The sequence below is a fragment of the Mustela lutreola genome, chromosome 2, assembly GCF_030435805.1.
Source record: "Mustela lutreola isolate mMusLut2 chromosome 2, mMusLut2.pri, whole genome shotgun sequence".
NCBI classification, from domain to species: domain Eukaryota; kingdom Metazoa; phylum Chordata; class Mammalia; order Carnivora; family Mustelidae; genus Mustela; species Mustela lutreola.
Genome location: NC_081291.1, coordinates 96960036 through 96980419, shown reverse-complemented (window position 1 = coordinate 96980419; position 20384 = coordinate 96960036). Strand labels below are relative to the sequence as shown.

The window sequence follows — 20384 nt, the reverse complement described above, 5'->3', positions numbered from 1 at the left end:
TCTGCTTCCTCCTCTCTCTCTCTGCCTGCCTCTCTGCCTACTTGTGATCTCTGCCTGTCAAATAAATTAAAAAAAAAAAAAAAAAAAAGATACGGGCTGCACAGGGAGCTCTCAGTCAAACAAGCAAAAAGGAAGCCCTCAGGAAGCCCAAGGGGGCCACGCTGCCTGACATTCTGGTGAGCATAGAGGTAATAGGATTCCGATAAGGTTGAGGAGGGAATTTGGGCTTTTTGCTTCTTCTTTTCCAGCACTGAGGCATAGGTTGCTCTTGGTCATTGATTTGGGACCTAAACCACTCCCCACAAGCTCCAGTGGAGAGAACATCTGGCTATTGAGCTAGTGGCCTCCTTCTCACTTGTTACCCCAAGCCCTGTACAGCCTTAGGATGCAGCACTTGCAAAGTCTTATTGTATTACTTTATGTTAAATGTCTGTTTTCCTGTTTGACTCTGAGCACCTAGAGGGCAGGGACCATGTCTTATTTTGTAATCTCCAAAAAGTTGGGTTGCCTTTCAAGCAGTTTTATCATTGTGTGGCCTCCAAGAGTAAAACACAATTCCAATCACAAGGAAGTTCATAAAGTCTCCAAGAGAGTGTGGCCAGAAATTACAATCTCTCTCTCTCCCCATGCTGTTCTGGACTTTAATGATCCATCTCCCCAAGTCCACAAGTCATTAACCCACCTGGTCCCAATTTTCTCACCACTTCAACTCCATCCTCATCATGTGTTTTCTCTCTCTCTCCATTCCCCTCTCTTCCAGATCTCTGCTTTCTACTCTTTTTGTTTTCTGTTGCACAATTCTTTATCATATGGCCTCTCTTGATGTCTTCCAGTTTTCTTTTCTACCCATTCTCCTGATCAGCACAATAAGGCTCCACAAATTTAATATGTGAGTTCCTTAAAGGGGCAAGGAGTGCTGGTAGAAGGACGGAAGGTGGTTGTGAAATCTCTACATTAATACATTTGTCCTTATCTCCTCAGCACCTAACTCTGCATTTAGCATGTATTAGGTTTTCAGTACATGATCCATGAATGAATGAAGAATTATTAGACTTTACCCATATGTATCATCAGAGCTGTTTATGAGTGCCACACCTTTCAAAAGGAGACGGGAAGATCAATAGTTTTTGTCTTACAACATTTTGACCCTTTTAAACCTGCAGGCAGAGGTGGCAGGCTCTCTGTACCTGTCTTCTATCAAGGATGGGTAATTCCTCCCAAGCTCTCTTGTGCCTGGGTACCCAAGTCACAGATGCCAGGTAGAAAGCCTTGTCCTTCCGTGTCTGCCAGGTACCTGGTTTATACCTTGATTCTGCCATCCTAAGGCTGGGCTTATGCTCTTATCCTTCCTTTGCCTCAGTGCAGAAGGCCTCAATGTGTCTCATTTATCCAGAGCAACTTACTCTGTCGATCTAGTTCTTTTGGGTGGGCTCTTTCCCATGACCCCTCAACCCCTGTTGTAACTGGGCTGTAACTGGCCTACATTTGGCTCAGATTTTTGTCTTTTGGCATTGACTCCCTGCTGGATCCCCCTTTTCCCTCATCTCTAGCTTTTTTGTCCTCCATTCCTATTCCTTCTTACAATCTCCTAGCAACCATTTGAGTAACTCTTACTGGATGCAAACTTTGACGGTCGTGTCCTCATAACATTCTTGGTATCGGCTTTAGAGAGCCATGGCTCAAAGCAGAGAAGGAAGAGGGAAAGTTGCCTGCCATCCCAACAGCAAGGCCTACCTATTATGGCCAAGGCTTCCTGCAGAGATGTGATTTGAATGGCTTTTTATCATTTGATGTTAAGATCTATTTCTACATTATGGTAAGAGAAGAAAAGTGATACAAGATAGATGGAGAGTTAGGTTGAAATGGAGATAATTCCATGAAAACATTATTACAATTCTTTGAGAAGGCATCAGGATAGGGCTGATAGAAAACACATTTGTTGGATAATAAAGTTTTAAATTGTTCCCAGATAGGATCTTGTAAGTTTTACTGCCCCAGCACTGCTCAAAATCTGACTGGGAGGTGATGTGAGCCTCTTGGACTCTATCAGAATCCAAGTAGAATTTTCGTATAGGCATCTGATGTGCTTTTTGTTCAGACCTGTTAGTCATTAAATGTTAGCCAGCACCTGGGAAAATCTTAAGATTATCTGGATAATGTGAACACTAGTAGAAGTGTTATTTTATTAATATTTATTTTACACAGAGTGCTGTTCGTTATTTTTAGTGTTTCTTCATTTACAGATAAGCTTGCCTATTCTCAGGTGTTGCCTTCTCTGACTGGATCAGTGGAAGACAGTGGTGAAATGCTGGTTTAATGAGCAGCACCTAAGAAGGTGAGATAGAGCAGATGGGAGATAGGTTAGAACAGAATCGAGGAATCCATGGCTTGGTACTCTAAATGAGGCAAAGAGTAGTTGTTTTTGTTTGTTTTTCTTAAAAGAGAGAATAGAAATGGTCTGGTAATGGCTTTTCCTGGGGTATTAGAATTTAGCGTGGCAGAGTTGAAACAGTTGTTGGTAATCATCACATTCAAGGCAAAGTGAAAGGAGTGACTGGTGAAAGGAGGTGGAGGTCACCTGCAACGTTGGCAGGACTGGGGAGGAGAGTTTCACTGAGCTCCAGTGAATGTGGAACAGGTGACCAAGAGAAGGACAGATGGAAACCATGAGCACAACAAAGGGTGGAGAGTTTTTATAACTAAATGAAGAATAAAGGTGTGGATATGGTAATGTGGAGCCAGAAGAGTAACCAGGACCCTTTTCCCATAGCTCTGGGATACATCAAGAATCGAAGAATATACATCAGCAGCTAAAGGGGCTGCAGAAAAGGCAGGATCCTTCAGTAAGAGTCATGTTTCAGTTAAGGTAGGGAGAAAGGAGCCCGGTGGGCTCTTAAATCATAGGGAAAGGAGTTTATCAATGGATGAAAGCTTCAGAAGTCCAGCAGAAAGGGTTGGCTTGTGGGAAGTGAAACATAAGAGGCTGAGCCAAGGGGAAGTTGGAGATGATGGTACCAGGGAAAGACAGGCCATAGGAAGGGCCGGCATTCAGGGTGGGCATAAACCATGCTAATGGTGGAGAGGTCATAGGGCATGAGAACTAGTCTAGAGAGTCTGTCTGGGCCTCCAGCATAAGGGATTTCTAAGTCTCTGGAGAGAGGGTGCCAGGCGGTGTCCAAGAGTAGGTGCTGTCTACCCTCGTGATCTAGTCAGCAACAAGAGGCCTCTGCCTGGAGCTGGAAAGGGATACTACATGCAACATGCTGTAAGGTCGTTTTGTTCTTGAGCATGAGTCATCCTCAAGTAAGAAAGGTAGAATTGGTAGACCTGGGTAAGTACCAAATAGACAGCTTTGCGCATTCCCAGTGACTTCTCCACCCAGGTCTTTGTTCTTACATGTTCTCAACATTGTGTCCCCCTAAGTGAATTCTTTTTTTTTTTTTTTTTTTAAACTGTTTTAGCATGTTTTGGTTCCTTTTTTTTTTTTTTTTTAAGATTATTTATTTATTTATTTATTTGTCAGAGAGAGAGAGCGAGCGAGAGCGACCACAGGCAGACAGAGTGGAAGGCAGAGTCAGAGGGAGAAGCAGGCCCCCCCGCGGAGCAAGGAGCCCGATGTGGGACTCCATCCCAGGACGCTGGGATCATGACCTGAGCCGAAGGCAGCCGCTTAACCAACTGAGCCACCCAGGTGTCCCCCACTAAGTGAATTCTTATGGGTTCTTCCCAGACCTGAGGGCTTACTCTTGGAAAAGGCAGCAGCTTGTCCTTCATAACAGACTGGTCCTCCCTCAGCTTGCTCTCTCTCTCTCGTCTCTCTCTCTCTCCCTGAACTCCTAGCTCAAAGATATCTTTCTCCCTTCTCTCAGGAGGAGGACAAACACAAAGCAGCTCTTTGTTTTGGACTTGAAAAACTCCCTGTTTCTTTTTACCTAATTAGAAGGAAGTATTTTTCCATTCACTTCATTTCTTACTGGAATTTGCTAACTGGAGCTGAGTAGCTTAGTTTGCATGTAAGGTTTGTTCATTAATTAACAGCCTCCACTTCTTATCAGGACTTAATATCTAACTGAGCACTGGCTAAACCAGAAAGAGGGCTCAAAATTGCTGGTAGGTTCTGCTGTGATGGGACAGGGCCATCGAGGTGGTGTATCAGCTTCTGTTTTCTCTGCTGGAGGCTATTCCGAAGACTTAGACCCTCCAAGGCATATACCCTGAAATGTCTGGGGATCCTAACACTAACCACTTGGCCCATTTCTCATAATGATGAAATAATATAAATGACTCAAGATTCTAAGGGAGAGAAAAAATTCAAAAGAGGTTGTTTAAAAAATTTTTTTCCCCAATAAGTCCTTTTTATTTTCTACTCTAGAAAACACTAAATAATTGCTAGCTATTGTCTCACTGGTTTCTCTGCTATCTGGTTGTGATAGGCAGAATTTTGGTTCCTGGGTTTTTGCTCCCTGATAATACTCTTGTGTTTATGCTATATTAATTGGCAAAAGAGGCTTTGTAGATGTAATTAAGGTTACTAATCAATTGGCCATAAAATAGGGAGATTATGCGAGTGGATCCAATGTAATTATGTGAGCCCTTCAAAGCTGAGGGCAGAAGAGGAAGGCAGAGAGATTCTGAGTGTGAGAAGGATTTGATGTGCTGTTGCTGGATCTGAGGTAGGAGGAAAGTGTGCAAGGACCAGAGGGAGGTCTTTTGGAGTTAAGGGCAGCCCCTAGCTGACAATCAGCAAGCAAGCAGAGACGTCACTCCTATAGCAGCAAGGAACCGAATTTTGCAGACAACCTGAATGAACTTGAAGCAGATTCTTTCCCAGAGCCTCCAGAAAGGAATGCAGCCCTGCTCACACTTCGACTTGGGCCTGGTGAGACCCTAAACAGAGAACTACAGCAGTGTACCTGGACTTCTGACCTACAGAAACTGTGAGACAGTAAATATGGGTTCTAACCTTCAAAGTTTACAGTGATCTGTGGCAGTAATAGAATATGGTTACATGGACTTTCTGTTTTTATTTTTTGTTTGTTTGTTTGTTTGTTTTTCCCCAAAAGGTGTGAGCAGTGGAGACCCTCCTTTCTTAGGAGGAACAGATGAAGCAAGGATCTTCATGGCAAGGTTCTATGGGCAAACTTGGTTACTGTGTTCAAACAGGTGAGGTGGCTTGGCCTCTTGTTTTATAATCTAGATCTGTGAAGTTCAACGTGGTAGTCACTAGCCACAGATGGTTTAAATTGAAAATTAAATAAATTGAAATTAAATAAAAATTCTGTTCCTCAGTTTATTAGCTACATTTTGAGTGTTCAACATCCATATGTGACTAATGGCTACTGAATTGGAAAGCACAAACAGAATATTTCCTTTTTGCAGAAATTCTATTGGATGGTTCTGGTTTAGATGAGTAACAGCAATGACATTCGATTGCAATTTTCTCATTTGGAGCACTGAGAGGTAGTATTCCCTGACTTTCTAGTAGAACTATTACAAAGCAGAATGTATGCAAATTTCTTCCATCTGAAGCAAGAAATGAATTTTGTGAAAACTTTCATGTCTCTGCTTTCTTCCCTTATCACTTATATAAATTGCCTCCGGGGGATAGAAACCCTGGACTTATAATAGAACACTCTGGGAATACCAGAGACAGGGTATCAGGCCTCACATTTTTCCAGATGAAGTTCGGGTTACAATGTGGTAAATGGCGTGGGGTGCTTGGGTGGCTCAGTCGGTTAAGTGTCTGCCTTTAGCTCAGGTCATGATCCTAAGGTCCTGATTAAGCCCCACATCAGGTTCCTTGTTTAGCAGGGGTCTGCTTCCCCTTCTCCCTCTGTACTCTCTCTCAAAAAGTAAATACATTTTTAAAAGCCTTTAAAAAAATGGTAAATGGCCAAGAAGTCTCCTGGTCTGTGCTTCAGGATTCTCCAAGGGTATCCTGCTATGGTAAGACAAATGTAGCTGCTGGGGCAGGCCACTAAGGTTACCCCTGAAGTAAAACAAACCCAAATAGGTTATAGCAGTTAGACTTGACCCTTTGTGTTGGTTTTCAATGCCCCGAAGTGGCACTAACTTATAAGAGTGAAAAGAGGCTTTTCTCTCAGGGAGACTGAAGCATTTAACCTCTGGATCAGACTTCTGCCTCAGGCTCAAACAACAAAAGTTGAGCCATAAGACTTCCTGGTCCAACTCTCTTGTAACTTGTGGACTAATGCTTGCAGGTGAAGACATTGGAGAGGTGTGTCACAGACACAGGAAAGAGTGGCCCTGGGGTTAGAAGAGCCAAGTCTGAATCCTGCATCCATATTGCTGCGTTACCCTGAGCTGGTTAATGAAACTCTCCAAGCCTTAACTTTTTTCATTTGTGAAAACAGTCGGAGGATAACCATCTTTGATTCTTTGGGTTGTTGCAAGGTTGTCGTGTGGATTAATGGAGAAAGAAACACGGATTGTCTGGCACACTCGAGTTGCTCAGGGAACATAGCTAATATTGTCTTCTACACATGTATCAGCCCCAGGTCATATCGGGGAAGACCAGTCACATGTGCGGTCTTGCCACCATTCTCACCTCAGTCACCATTCCTAGGGCCATACCTTCAACCCAGTCATTTCAAATTACACTTACCATAAAAAAGAAAAAATTTCAAATGTTCCACTCCCTCACCTCTACCCAATATATTCTTTTGAACATCAGATACCCTTTGATTCCTGCCTGTCATCAATAGCTCCAATCCATGATTTTACTAAGACAGAAGCAACCAGAAAAGAACTTCCACAAGCTCCTATCACCACACCTTCATACTTTCTGGCACAGACTTTGCCTTACTTCCTGCTTACAGGTGAGTTGCTTGTGCTTCTCTGTAATGACTTACAGAGCCATGACCACCTCTGCAGTGGATCCAGCCCTGCTTCCCTACTGTAGAACTTCATTCCTGCAATTGTTCATCACTCCTGCACCATTAATTTTTCCCTTTTCACTGGATCATTTCCATTGCATCAGAAATATTACAATATTTCTCATACATAAAAAATCCTTCCTAGACCCTTTTCCTTCTTCAACTGGTAACTTTTTTTCTCTGCTCCCCCTTGTAGTTGTCTTCCACTGCTATTTTCTCATCTCCCTGAATTCTAATGCTGGTGCATCTCAGGGTTTAGTCCTCAGAACTCCTCTCTTACCTGTCTATGCTTGCCCCCAAGAGGATCAACAAACTTCCATGATTTTAAATAACTTCCCTATGCTGCAAATGTCTATGCTCTGCCTGACTCTCTCCCCTGAACTACAGACTCTTACATCTCACTGCCTAGTGAACATCTCCACTGAATATCCAATAGACAACTTAAACTTCCTATGTTCAAAAATGAACTGTTGATTTTCAGCTCCCAGCCTCCAAATCTGCTCTTCCCTGATGCAGAAATGAAATTCCATTCTTCCATTTGTGCTTGCTAAAAATCTTGATTTTACCTTGATCCCTCTTTTCTTATCACACACCTTACCTAGTCCATCAAAAAGCAAAGGGAGAGGCACCTGGGTGGTTTAGTCAGTTAGGTGTCTGACACTTGATCTCAGCTCAGGTCTTATTTCACGGTCATGACTTCAGGGCCTGCATTGGGCTCCCTGCTGGGCATGGAGCAAGCAAAGGGAGATTGGAGGAGGGGAAGCTGGCAGCAGAGTAGGAGGACTCTAGACTCACCTGCTCCCACTAATACAACCAGATAACTACCAAATAATCCTATATACCTCCAAAACAAACAAACAAACAAACAAACAAAAAAACAACAACACCACAAACAAACCCTGAGGACTGGCAGAATAAACTCCAGAACTAAAGGTAGAGAAGAGGTCACATTGAAGAAGGTAGACAATAATCTAAAGTAATATCCCAGTTGTGTAGGCTAAGGTATAATATTGGTATGATTTATATATATGCTAGACATGTCAGCTACGTTTTCTGATATGCTATGCCTATAGACCCTGTTGAATGGTTGCCCTTCACTCACCTGTCACAACTCAACTGATGTTGAAGTGTGCAACTGAAAAAAAATCAGATACTCATAAATATGCTAGTGTCTTATTAAATATTCTGATACATTAAAAAAATAACTGTGGAAAAAAAAGCAAAGGGAGATCAAGAGTCCTAAAATGCTATTTCACCGAGACCCGAGAAAAGTCCCAACCCACCAACCAATACTCTTTCCTAGTGACCAGAATTATTACATAACTTATGTGTATTCACCCTTAATTCGGCAAATATATTTGGAGCATTTATCATGTTCCAGGCAATGTTCTAGGAACTAGGGATATAGCAATAAACAAAAACAGGTAAAATTCATGGAGCTTACCTTTTGCTGGGGAAAGACAGAAACTTGTCAGATGGTTAAAGAAAAATTCTTCAGGGAAAGGGGACAAAAAGTGATGGAAGGATGCTGTTTTAGATAAGATGGTCATGGGAGCTTTTACAGTAAGGGGACAGATAAGCATAGACATTTAAGCATTAAGCACAGTGAGTCATGCAGACATCTGGGGATAAATTATTCAGGTGGGGGGGTATGTACAGAGATCCTGAGGCAAAGGTGATCTTGGAGTATCCCAGGAGCTGGACAGAAGTGTCTCTAGTTAGAGTGGAGTGAGTGAAGTGGGCAGCGGTGGGAAATAAGATCAGAGAGCTGGAGTGGGATCATGCAGTCCTTGCAGCCCAAGAAAGGGATTTGGGGTTTTATTCCAACAGGTACAAAGTCAGTGGAGAATTTTGAACTGAGGTACATCATGATCTGACTCACATTTTAAAAAGAGCAGTCTGACAGGTGGTAAAGAATGGACTGTATCGGGGAGAGGGTGGATGCCAGGAGACTAGTTGGGGGTCCTGTTCCATTAACCCAGATGCAGAAAGATGGAGCTTAACTTAGATCATTACTATGGAGATGGCAGTAAGTACTGGGTTTAGAATTTATTTTGAAAGTAGAGATGACAGGGTTTGCTGGGAACATGGTAGATGCACAATTTCTATTTATTGAGTGAAGAGATACACAAAGTATTCTGGCTTGAAGCAGGACTTTTCCCTGGCCTGGATAAAATATTCTGTAATGACAACCCCCCACCCCACTTTGCTGTCTTTCCATGCTCATTTTCAGATTTCTGATGATTAACACTTTGTTCCACATCTCCGGGCTCTAGGGAGGGGTGTCCTGAACATTGAACACTAGGGTCACTGGAAAATATCTACAACTCTAACTTAGTGAATTGGAATTCTGAATTATTTGTAGTTCCCTTGTCAGTTTTCCTCAATCTGACCGTCTCTCTTTGTGTTGATAAGTTTGAGCTCCAAATCTGAAAATGTGAAGCCTAAAATCTGGAACATGGTGGTCCCACATGGTCCTTACACTCTGTTGGGCCTGTTCTGAGCCATTAATTAGACTCCCTTTTTGAGAACTTTTTCTCATCTTAGCAATTACAGGCTTCTTACTACTCTTCAAATTCATATCATTCAATTTCTAGTATGTGGAATTAATATAATTGGACAGGAACTCAGTTACCATTCTTGGAAGACTTACAGAGTTGTTCTTTATTCCCAGGACGATTTCTTCAATTCCAAGGGCAACAATAATGCCCTACCAGGACCAGGACAGAGGTGAGGCAAGTGCGGTGCCTAGGGCACAACATTTAAGGAAGCATTCACCTCAAGGCTATGTAAGTGCAGGGTGGCACCTGAGAATGGAGGCCTCCTGGAGGGCAGTGTTCTGGGCACCTCCGTTGCCTCACCCTAGTCCTGGCCCTGATGTCTACAGAGAAACATTTTGGTTTATTAACCAGGCAGCTGTAACATCAAGAGCAGGACCTGTTTCCCACTGCTTGGCCATGACTGTGCAATAGAAAGCTGCCTTCTGAGAAAGCAAATGGCATGGAGAGACGCCATGTTCTCTGGGAAGCACTGCCAATTTAGAAATTAAAACCAGTAGGAAAATGGTGACAAACATTATGGAGGTTCATTTCATAATCAATTCAACAAGCTACAGGCATTCCATTTATTCCATTCTATCTACTGTCTGATCTGGTAATCATATCTATAGCATTTCTACCAGGTTTGCAATTCCTCAGATACAGCATTTAAAAAACATTTATTCTTTAAACTATCTTCTGTGCTTTGTTTTTACCTATTAAAAAAATTAACAGAACAAATGGCAGCTGCAGTGTGAATGCTTTGGACAATCAGGTAAGGGCTTATTTTTAAGCTTGGGTTAACAAATTCCATTTTTCAAAAAGAGTCCAAATTGACTGAGTGATTCTAAATTAGCTCTTTAGTTTTTGCCCTTAACCACTGATAATGCCACTATTAATTTCAATTACTTAGAGGCAACATTAATACGTGTGAAACAAGAATGGCGATAAAGACAGAAAGGAATAAATTACTTGTTGCAAGGCAGAATGACATTTTGACTGGCACAGAGATTTTTTTCTTTCACACACTTTGTGCTTTGACATTTCACTTGGCACAAACATTTCACAAATTCTTGACCTAATCTGATGTACTGTTGTTTAGCAATTGCTGACATGACACGTTATAACCTCAAGCTCACTGGATTCCAAATGTTACCTTTTCCTGTCAATCAGCGTTGGATGACCTCCAAAAAATAGTCCAGGAAAAAGTCTATGTACCCAGGAGTTTGAGGATATTTTCCCAGAATGGAGAAGGAACAGGTTGAATTAGTAGTGGGGAGGGCCAGGAAAGGATGTATCTTCCAGGGCAATTGTGGGGTGGAAAGAAAGCAGAAGACAGAGCCCTAGTGAACCCCAACGTCTTTGGAAAGACAATATCCTCAAACACAAAATATCTAGGAATAAACCTAACAAGACATAGGTGAGGTATATATGACAAAAATGTAAAACTTAGGAATAGAAGAGATATAAATAATTGAGAAATACATTATCTTTCTAAAATGGAAGACTGTATTGTATAAAAATGTCATTTCTTCTCAAATTACTTTCTTTTTAAGTTTTCTTTCTTTCTTTCTTTTTCTTTTTTTTTTTTTTTTTGTGACAGAGACAGTGGGAGAGGGAATTCAAGCAGGGGGAGTGGGAGAGGGAGAAGCAGCCTTCCTGCTGAGCAGGGAGTAAGATGTAGGGCTTGATTCCAGGACCCTGGGACCATGACCTGAGCCGAAGGCAGACACTTAATGACTGAGTCACCCAGGTGCCCCTCAAATTACTTTTTAGGTATAACCTGACTCACTGCCTGTGGGTAATGGGAAGAGGTCACATTCATATTAATACACAGATTTTGCCAGCTCATTTGCTTTTCTTGGATATCTTCTGCCTCCCAGGTCTTTACTCAAGAACAAGCCAACTCACAATGCTCTGCTCTGTTCTTCTTTTTTAGGGTTGTAACAGAAATCCCATCAGTTTCAAGTAATACAACAACTCTGCCAAAATGATTTATTTATTTATAAATTAAATTTAATTTTTTTCAGTGTTCCAAGGTTCATGGAGCACTGGGTATGGTGTATAAACAATGATTTAAATAATACAGACATTTAGTTGTTTCCCTCATCATTCCAGTGGTAGGCAGTTCCAGGAGTGATGCACTGGCTTTCTCAAAATCTCAAAATCATAAAGGACCTATGCTCTCTATGTTTCCACTTTTGCCAACCCGAGAAAATGTCTCTTGTTCTTAGACTGTTGCCCTGTGGACGCAAGTCAGAGGAACCATTGCTTCAAGCATGATGTCCAACATAACCATGTTCAAGGCAGGAAGAAGGAACAGGGACAAAAGGGATGGTATACTTTTTTTTAAAAATCCTGGCACAACGCATTTTTCTAGAACTTACTTCCAGCAGATTTCCCCTTACATTTCATTGTCCAAAGCTCAGTCATATTGCTAACCTCTAGCCCAATAACTGTCCAAGGGGGACAGCAACTGCATGATGGGTTTTGATCAAACAAGTTTCATCCATGGATGGGATGAATTCATCCATCCATGACTGGGGACATGGATACAACTGGTTTTGTTGGCAATGGAGAAGGGGGCATGGCTGTTGGATAGGCAGCCAGCAGAATTTGCCCAGAGATGCAATGCCCACAGGCATTTGAGAGAGGCCTCTCACAAGACCACTGCTCTGCTGGCTGCCCCAGACTCTCTTGATCTGTAAGGCAGTTACTTTCCCTAGTGGCTGCTCCCAGTCCTCAGAGTATTTGACGCTGCTTGGCTGCCTATAGCAAATGGGGGCAGAGCGGCCTTCTTAGCAGTGTGCCTCATGTTGCCTGCATCCCACAGCAGTAATCTTTGTGTTGCATCTTGCCCAGGTAGATGGGCAAGTAGCTCTTGCAGCTCCTGCCTCTGTGTCCTCTTCCATGGGAATTTGCAGCCGATCCTGCAGGATCACTCAACATCCATTTTCATCTCCCTCCTCCTACCTCCATTCTAGAAGCTGGGGGCTAAATATCTTTTATAGCTTCCTTTGCTAAGAAAGGTAGTCATTTCTGTGACAGTTTTGGGCTCTGTCATGAGCGGAAACTTGCTAGGGGTTCCTAGAAAACCCTTTGCTTTGCTGATAAGAGGTCTTGGCTTCAGCTTTGATCGCAGTGCTGCAAGTTTAACATGATCCTAGTCAAAGTATTGATGGTTTTATTCAGGGGGATGATAACAAAATAATTCTAGAGTTTTCCTGGAAGAATACGGAAATGAGAATAGCTAAAATATTAGCTTTACTAGGGCAGGGATTATATAAAAGCAATTTACTTTTTGTTTCTTCTAATACTTTTATGCTTTGAAAAGACTTCCTAATTCTGAAATCCATTAAATATTTCTTTTTCTTTTTCTTTTTCTTTCTTTCTTTCTTTTTTTGCGTCTGGATGGTGCAGTCAGTTATGCATCAGAATCATGGTTTCAAGCTCTGGCTGTGATCTCAGGGTGGTGAGATTGAGCCCCACATGGGGCTCCACACTCAGTCTGGAGTCTTCTTGGCTTTCTTTCTCCCTTTCCCTCCACTGCTCCCTCATTCCTTGCATGTACACACTCTTTCTCTGAAATAAATAAATAAATATATTTTTTAAAAAAACCCAAAAATTATGTATCAGAAATCACCATATGCAAACTTATGAGGCAAGCAATAAAATGCAAAGTCTCCCTGTTTCATCTGGTGACACAGGAACATGGTATCAAAGAGTATGGAGAAGAGGCAGCGGTGTAACTGGAATATGAGGTCTCCTTTATACCACAGGCTGGTGATATTATTTTTCTCATTTATTATTGTCATCACCATCATCATCATCATCTCCATTTTTTCAATGACTGCATTAGAAAGTTATAGTTGCCCCAAATCAAGGGCACTGAAGTCCCAATCTAGATATCTCTGATGATAAAAAGCCAGTTTGTACTCTTTCTAACATACTCCACTGCCAATGATAGGTTAAATGAGAAAGTCTAGTTTTCCAGCTGAATTGGACATGATCAGAGGAGTGGGGCAGAAGAGGGTGATTTGAAAGCTATGGAGAACAGGAGGGATATAAAATAAAGGGGAAAGATAGAAATGTTATCTAACCATACACAATGTCCAAATTGAGCCTAGGATCACTGAGGGTGGGCAAGTAGGAACAATGGACCCCAAATCCATGTTGCCTGTCACCTGGACCAAATTCCTTTTCACCCATAGATAGCTAAGGCAGCATATGGTGGAAAGAGCACAGAACTTTAACATTAGATCTTTGTTTATCTCTTTTCCTCACTTACTAATCACATGTCAAAATAGGGATAAAACTAAATCCTTAAGTAATCCAACTACAATCCAATCCTCTATCACATAGAGAGAAGACATTTTCTTCTCTCCAAGGATACTGAGGTTGGGGCTCTTGCTGCCAGTATTTGGCATCCTGCTAGATTGCATTTCCAGACACCAATGGTATAGTCCAGAACTACATTTAAAGATGGAGGTATGGCAGTGAAATTTGTTTGTTGTCAACAAGACCCAGTAAGCATAAGTTTATTCAGGTTACAAGTACCCACCCAAACTCGATGCATTAAGTACTCCACGCTGTTTTTCCTAGCTTGACATTGCATAAAGATTGCACGACTGCACCACAGCCATCCAGAGAATAGTATATTTTATAGGTATATTTAAACAGGAGTGTGTATTGACAAAGGTAAAACTCAATTAAATAAAAATGATTATGCTCGCCATGGATAATTTCTATCAGTACTATTCATATGGCTGAATAATAAAATCCATGATGGAATAGTTCCATTTAAAACTAATGTTGCTCACTTTATGGCCAGCTTTTCAAAATCTTAACTTCAACCACTTTCTTACTTAATACAATTATAGCCATAAATAATTTGAATTGATTAAATTTGAAAATGAAAAATTCAATTTATGGAGGGTTACAAAGCACAGTAAAATGTAGTACATTTCTATTTATAAGTATATATCAGATAGCATATGAAAATTAGCTTACATTGTTTGCAGAGAAATTCTTTTTTCCCAGTTTTATTGAAAAATAATTGACATATATCACTGTAGAAATTTAAGACATACAGCATGATGGCTTGATTTACATAACTTGTGAAGTGATTACTACAATAAGTAGAGTTAACATCTACCGTCTTATATGAATACAACAGGAAAAGAAGGAAGAAAAAAATTTCTCCTTGTGGTGAGAACTCTTAGGATTTACTCTTCCAACTCTTCTGAACATTGTATGGCAGTGTTAGCTACAATCATCATGTACATTATACCCCTAGTAATTATTTGTTTTACAATTGGAAGTTTGTATCCTTTAATAATCTTCCTCCATTTCTCCCTCCCTCAGCCTCTGCCTCTGGTAACCGCAAGTCTGATTGCTTTTTCTATGAATTTGTTTTGCTTTGTTTTTAGATTCCACATATAAGTGAAATCATACAGTATTTGTCTTTCTTTAACTGACTTATTTTACTTAGCACAATGTCCTCAAGTTTCATCCTTGTCACAAATGGTAGGATTTCCGTGTTTTTCTTTTTCATGGCTGAATAATACTCCATTATATGTATATACACCACCACTTCTTTTTTTTTTTTTTTTTTGGCTATTTTAATTTTTTATTTTTTATAAACATATATTTTTATCCCCAGGGGTACAGGTCTGTGAATCACCAGGTTTACACACTTCACAGCACTCACCAAAGCACATACCCTCCCCAATGTCCATAATCCCACCCCCTTCTCCCAACCTCCCTCCCCCCAGCAACCCTCAGTTTGTTTTGTGAGATTAAGAGTCACTTATGGATTGTCTACCTCCCAATTCCATCTTGTTTCATTGATTCTTCTTTTACCCACTTAAGCCCCCATGTTGCATCACCACTTCCTCATATCAGGGAAATCATATGATAGTTGTCTTTCTCCGCTTGACTTATTTCGCTAAGCATGATACGCTCTAGTTTCATCCATGTTGTCGCAAATGGCAAGATTTCATTTCTTTTGATGCTGCATAGTATTCCATTGACACCACCACTTCTTTATCAATTCACCCATCAATAGACACTTAGATTATTTTCATGTCTTGGCTATTTTAAATAATGCTTCTGTGAACATGGGGGTGAATCTATCTTTTTGACTTGGTATTCATTTGCTTTGGCTATTTCCCAGAAATGAAACCGCTGGCATAAAATCATATGGCAATTTTCTTTTTAATTTTTTGAGGATCTTCCAAACTGTTTTCAAAGTGGCTGTACCAGTTTACAATCCCACCAACAATGTGCAAGGGTTCCCTTTTTCCACACCCTCGCCAACACTTATTTCTTACCTTTTTGATGATAGCCATTCTAACAGGTATGAAGTGATCTCATTGTGGTTTTAATTTGTATTTCCTGAATGACTAGTGATATTGAATGTCTTTTTTTTTTTTTTAAAGATTTTATTTATTTGTTTGAGAGGGAGAGAGAGTGGAGGGAGGGGCAGAGGGAGATAATCTCAAGCAGACTTCCCTGAGCGTGGAGCCGGACACAGGGCACAATCTCATGACCCTGAGATCATAACATGAGCTGAAATCAAGAGTCAGATGCTTAACTGATTGAGCCACCCAAATGACCCAATATTGAGCATCTTTTCATGTACCTGTTGACCTTTTGTAGATCTTCTTTAGCGGAATATCTACTCAGGTCCACAAAGAAATTCTTTTTTTAAAAAAAATTTATTTATTTGAGAGAGAGAGAGATCACAAGTAGGTAGAGAGGCAGGCAGAGAGAGAGGGGGAAGCAGGCTCCCTGCCAAGCAGAGAGCCTGATGTGGGGCTCGATTCCAGGACCCTGAGATTATGACCTGGGCCGAAGGCAGAGGCTTAATTCACTGAGCCACCCAGATGCCCCACAAAGACATTCTTAGTACAAGTAATACGATAATAGAACACCAATTTATTAAACAGATCAATAGACAGAACGAAGATTATCACAATAATTATTTTCATAACTAGAAACGACTGATATGAGAGTGCCTGGGTGACTGAGTTGATTAAGCATCTGACTCTTGATTTTGGCTTAGGTTATGATGTCAGGGTCTTGAGACTATACCCAACATGGAGCTTTAGCTTAAGGTTTTCCCTTTCCCTCTGCCCCTCCTCACTCTCTCTCTCAAAAAAATGACTGATATGAGAATTTATATTACTTCTCCTTTTCTGATAATTAATAATGAATAAGAACACTCAATTAAAAATGGCTGCATTCTTTCCCCAGTTTAGTATATTTGCTTATTATTTTATGATAGCTCCAAGCTATTTCTTTGATGTCTGTAAAAGCTATAATTTTGCTACAAACCTTGAAATTAATCTAGAAACAATTAAATGTCCAATTTTTCAGTGCACAATTAAAGAAATAAGCAGGTAAAACTAATCAAAATGTCTTGCTTTAAGTATATCTAAAGAGAGTGGAAATAAAACACATTTCACTTCACATAGTTCTTAAACATTTATAATACCATATTTATATAAGAGACACACATATTAAGGCTGTTCCTAGTACATAGTAGGTGCTTAGAAAATATTTGTTGAATAAGTGATTAACAAATAAGCCCACATTACCGTGTCATAGACACACTTTCTGGAAATTATGTATTTTTAAGCATTAAAAAGTATTTAAATGATGTGTGGTGTATTTACTGGAGGGGGTCAGGGACAGAGTGTTCAGACAAATGTTCCTTCACATCTGTTTTGTTTGCTGCATGGCATGTAGATTTTAACTATCTTTTCCAGACCCCCTTCTACTTCCGCACCTGTGAACTTACACTCAAATATTATTAGAAAGGTTTCATCCTTCCCCTAGGGAAGCCACCCTTTTCACTTCTTACTTTAGAAAGAATCTCTGTTGGATTAGATGAGCTTGTCCAATTTTCTATGGCTTTTCAAAACTTCTTATAAAACTTCTTTCTCCTGGGGCCCTAAACTTGAAAGAATACTATAAGCTGAATTCTACTTTCATTTTCAATTTATTCTACTGCTTTTTAGTGGATTGGGTTTCCTACATTCACTATAAGTCTCCCCCAAATCCACGTAATTTTTGTCTCATGCCTCATTCCACATGTTTAGTGACTATCTAATCATTCTAATTGTGTGTTTACATAATTAGAGTTAAAAACAGTTTCTTCACTAGCCACACTGGTGTGAGAGATGTTTCTATTTGAGGACATAGAAGACAACAGTCTGGCAAGGAGCATCATTGGGGAACACCAGGGATCCCTGAGCAGAACAGGGATGTTCTGGGGTGGCTGGGGTAGGGATGGGGTACAATGATCAAGGTTAGAGTGCCTGAGGATTCAGCCTTGCAGGGTTCACACCAATTGCTTGAATAGAACTTACTCAGGACTTTTATTTTTGTGGGGTGGGCGGGCGGAAGATGTCACAGAATGGAATACCAGGCTTTTAACTCTCAGCTTCTTTCTTCTTGAGGTTTTGGTAATATCCAAGTAAGTACCAGAGAGTACAATTCCACTCTACCCAGTCCACATGTTATGGATGCTAGATTGTCTATTCATTTTCCCTGTCCCATTCCCAAGAGGCCCATTGTTGGGTAGGAACTGATCTCTCCTCACCTATTCTCCCACAACCTACTGCTCAGGGGAAGCCTGATCCTTATTCCACTGCAAGTCTGGGCCTGATTGTGCTAGTGGATTTTTAAGTGTTAAAAAGTATTTAAATGATGTGTGGCATACTGGAGGGGGTCAGGTACAAAGTCCTCAGTCAAATGCTCCTTTGTCAGAGATTGGGTAACAAATGGGCATGAGACCCAATCTGAGCCAATGAAGTGTGAGGAGAGGTTTGCTGGGACTTCGAGAAGGGACTTCCTCAATTTCTAGGAGAGCTCCTGGCAGCCCCTGACTCTCTTCCAATAGCAGTTGTTACAGATGAGGTCAGACTGGGGGCAGCAATCTTACCTCCAGCTGAGGGGTAAACCAAAGCATGGAGGAGGGCACTGCTAGAAGGCAAAGGAGATGGTTGCATCCCTACTTTTTAATCTATGATTTGGGAAGGCTGTGTTTGTCTTTTTTTCCTACCTCCCTTCTCTCCATGAAGAGGGACTCTACAAATAATTGTAAAATATATACAACATAAAATTTTGCTATTTTAAGTGTTCAATTCAGCAACATTAAGTGCATTTGCATTGTTGTGTAATCATCTCCAGAACTTTTTCGTTATCCCAAACCGAACTTATACACTTATTAAACCCGAAGAGGAACATCTCATCTGGCTGGATTCTGGGATATGGGCTCTTGCTTCCTAGAGGAGGTAACTGTGTTTAAATGTCATACACATAGGGGTGGCTTTCTCTCTGGCTTTTCCTTCCACCTGCATAGCAGGAGGGATGAGCTGTGTCAGGCCTGCCTCCATAGGGGAGGCCTGGAAGTCTTGGTCCCTCCACTTCTTTTTTATGAGAAAGTACAGAGAGAGAGGGCTGATGGCTGGCTAGGATCCCCCACCCCCACAATCATTTGTTATTCAAACTTCAAATTTCACCTGTCTCTTATATTTTTATTTGCTAAATCTTGTATGCCTAGGTAAGGAGAATGCAGCCCATTGACTTTGGAGGCTTTGAAGGACCCCTGACAGCAGCCCTGGACACGAGTGCCTGGCAATAAGGATCAGGCAAGAAGCTGGCTATCTCGGTTAGAAATTAGCATGGAGAGAAGATTGTGACACTCCATTTCCTCATTCCAGTTGCCAAGATGGAACCTAAACTGTACCTCACGTCCCACCTGACTTTAGATTGCGTGTGGGTATTGAAAGATGAGAACAAAGAGAGAATCCTGAAATGGTTGAATATTAACCCAAAAGGAGCCAAGAGAAAAAACCTGAAGGTGACTGAATTATCCTGCATTGGCAGGATGAAGCAGAAATGAGCACTAAAGCACTAAGTTCAGTCATAGTGTAATAACATCACATTTTCCACATCTGAGTGGGTGAGCAAAAATTTGTATCTGCTGCAGATAAAAGATGAGGCTGACAAGATCATCTTCTGTAGCCACAGTTTTGTAGCTGCAGAGATGAGGCTGGAGGCTCCTGAAGGATAAATTAAAACAATGGATTAGCTGAGGATGGGAGTGTTTCAGAAACCCTTGTTGAGGGGCGCCTGTTGGCTCAGTGGGTTAAGCCACTGCCTTCAGCTCGGGTCGTGATCTCAGGGTCCTGGGATCGAGTCCCGCATCGGGCTCTCTGCTCAACAGGGAGCCTGCTTCCCTCTCACTCTCTCTCTGCCTGCCTCTCTGCCTACTTGTGATCTCTGTCTGTCAAATAGACAGATAAAATCTTTAAAAAAAAAAAAAAAAAAAAAAAAAAAAAGAAACCCTTGTTGAGTGTCTGGCTCCAGGAGACCCAGCAAATAGGCATGGGTGGGAAGAGGTGTGAGGAAAATCACGACCATTGTGAGGGTAAGCTGTCTCTCTGTTTTCGGTTTGCTGCTTCTTAAACATTTGAAGTTGAGAGCTTGCTAGAGTTAATAATTATCAACAGGGAGAGGCAGTTGATGTGCTCTGATTAAGCTGATTTAAGAGCTGTTTTCTTTTGTTTTTAAATTATGAAGTAGAGTTGATGATCAATAAGAGCAATTTTCTTTTCTTCTTTATTTTTAAAAAAGAGATTTTATTTACTTATTTGTCAGAGAGAGAGAGAGCATAAGCAGGGGGAGCAGCAGGCAGAAGGAGAAGCAGGCTCCCCAGTATCATGACTGGAGCCAAAGGCGGACGCCCAACCAACTGAGCCTTCCAGGTGTCCCAATAAGAGCTGTTTTCTTAAGGGAACTATGAAAGGATTTTCTAGGGTATGTACTGGTGAGCAAGCACATTTTAACAGGGAGAGCCACAAAGGACACAGAAAGTCTGAAAGCCAAGAGAACTGTTGCAGGACGCGACATGCTTAGCTTCCTGCCTAAGCAGGCAGTA

The 20384-nt window shown here is 41.2% G+C and overlaps 1 long non-coding RNA gene across 1 annotated transcript; it reads left to right on the top strand.

Moving 5' to 3' along the window:
- Positions 1–4522: 4522 nt before the first annotated feature.
- On the top strand, positions 4523–19771 carry LOC131825836 (uncharacterized). Its single transcript, XR_009351327.1, has 4 exons — positions 4523–4937; positions 5064–5163; positions 6695–6839; positions 19005–19771. It is a non-coding gene; the product is annotated as an uncharacterized LOC131825836 (long non-coding RNA).
- Positions 19772–20384: the final 613 nt, after the last annotated feature.